The sequence below is a fragment of the Zingiber officinale genome, chromosome 1B (assembly GCF_018446385.1).
Source record: "Zingiber officinale cultivar Zhangliang chromosome 1B, Zo_v1.1, whole genome shotgun sequence".
Lineage (NCBI taxonomy): Eukaryota > Viridiplantae > Streptophyta > Magnoliopsida > Zingiberales > Zingiberaceae > Zingiber > Zingiber officinale.
The window spans coordinates 100,363,906-100,366,491 of record NC_055986.1 but is presented as its reverse complement, the minus strand read 5'-3'; positions in this window follow the sequence as shown (position 1 = coordinate 100,366,491).

Sequence of the window (2,586 nt, the reverse complement as noted above, 5' to 3'; positions counted from 1 at the left end):
TTCTAAATTATGACGACTTAGATCTACATTCTAACTATATTTTGACAGTTCCATCTGGTTAGATTTTCGACGGCATCAATATAGTTTTAAAAAGGTTGTCCCGGGGCAATAGTCCATCGGAGACGAATCATTCTCGAGAAATTATTCAACATAGACTACTCACACTCATGTGAGTTCAGTTACGGGTGGGTTCAGTTACGTGATCTATCAAATCACAAAGCGGGTTCAGGTGGGGTATGTTTTAGGGTTCTTCAAATTATTAACGGAGGAAGAGAGGCCTTCTGCGATACGCTATTGGCAGTCGCACCCGTCGCCGATTGGGACGAGCTGCGGAGAGAAGCACGGCGGATCGAAGGCAACCTTGACGTCCGCCTCTCCTCTTACGCGAAACTCGGAGGTGGGATTCCATCTTTTCCTCGTCCATTCTTGGTTTTGCACGTTATTATTGTCGTTGATAGTCGTAGGTCACTTGGATCCGAGAACCCTGCGAGCGATTCCCATTGGAAGTTGATGGAGATCGAGATGTTGCTGGCCAGGCTGACGGAGGTGAATGAGGCGATGAGCAGGTGTGCAGCAGCGTCTACGACGACAACCTCTATGGCCCAGAAACTCATCAGGGACAGGAACATCCTTCACGAGTTGACCCAGGTTGAATTCCATGACGTTGTCTAATAAACTTTTTTTTCTTTGTTTAAGGTTTCTCTGTTAAATTTATTACAACACCCAATTAATTAATTATTTTCTAAAATATCCTCTCTCGTTTTTTTTTACTATAAAACAATATTATTTTAAATCTCTTTTATCTGAAAATAATATCATTATAAGTTACAGAGTAATTCTTAAAAAAGAGATTTTGAATAAAAAATTAAAAGTAAGATATGATTTTAACATTTTTTTAAAAATAAATAATAGGCACCTATTTTAATTTGAGAGCTGCTTTTCCCCCTCCTAACGGTCAGCATCCCCTCCCCCTTCCCTTCTCTCTCCCTTGTAAATGACATGTTTACCCTAAAAAAAAAGCTGTTTCAAATAATTCACTATTTTCACCAATACTTATATTTTTTAAATTTATTATTATTATTTTTTAAGTTTTATTTTTTATTTATTTTATTTTATTTTTGTTAATCTATTTTTTTATCCGTTTTATTTTTTTTAAATAAATTTTTTTTTAGGAGTTCTCCAAATGTGTTGCTCAAGTTAAAAAAAGAAGCTGTTGATCCATATTTTTTTTATAATTTTTTATTATATATTTATAATTTTTTGTTTATTTTTAGTTATATATTTTAGGAGAGGAGTATTTTGACATGTATCAAAAATTGAAAGATGGATAATTTAAAGAGAGTAAGAAATTCTGATACGTGTCAAGAGTTGGAAGTGAGATAATTTAAAGGGATGAAAGATTTTGACATATGTCAAGGGTTGGAAGGGGGGTAATTTAAAGGGATGAAAATTTTTGACATGAGTAATTTAAAAAGAGTGACATATTTTAAGAGTTAAAAGTGAAGTAATTTAAAGGGATGAAAGATTTTGACATGTGTCAAGGGTTGGAAGATGAGTAATTTAAAGGGATGATAGATTTTGACATGTGTCAAGGTTGGAAGATGGATAATTTAAAGGGAATGAAGATTCTAATATATGTCAAAAGTTAAGATCGTAATTTAAAAGAAAAGGGTGTTTTGAAAAAATAAAAAAAATAATAAGCAAATTTAATTAAAAATTAAATTAAATCAAAATTTAAAAAATAATAATCAAAATTAATTTTAAAATAAAATTAAAAAATATATAAGTATTAATGAAAATAATAATAAACTAAATTAATTAAAAAATTAAATTAAATAAAATTTAAATAAAATTAAAAATATATAAGTATTATGAAAAAAATAATAAATAAAATTAATTAAAAAATTAAATTAAATAAAATTTAAAATATACAAGTAATAATAAATAAAATTAATTAAAAAATAAAATTAAATAAAATTTTTAAAAAATAAAGAAAAGAAAAATGATAAATCCGCCATTTGACATGGAGAGAGAGGAGGAAAGGGAGGTGCGGTGTCACATCAGGGGGGAAAAGCAATTTACTTTTAATTTTTATGTGGTACGAATAATTAAAAAAAAGTAGACAGCTGTGCGAGATTTTGTTTCTGGATAAAATTAATATAAAAAAAATAATATGCTATGGGCCTAAAAAAATGAAATGATGGACTATGAATTTATATGTATATCCTTAAATTTTTTCTTAAAATTTTTTTCTTGGATATATCATTGCTCATTAATATAATATAAAGGGTCTGTCTTCACGTGAAACGCATGTGACTATCAAGATAACATGGCTCAACTTTAAATTGATCTCAATGGCACCCAAGAGAACGGCCGCAATTAAATCAACTGGATTATGCAGCTGAACGAGTGAGTGACCTTCAAACAGAAATCCTGTGAGACCTCCATTTTAATTTCGACCCCTCTATTTCCTCCAACTTATTCTGTTATGATGAATTGCTTGTTCTACCTGAAGAAATAATTAATCATAAATATGTACTGCCTTACTTTTTTAAACACTTGGCCATCAGATTTGTATGATGCTGC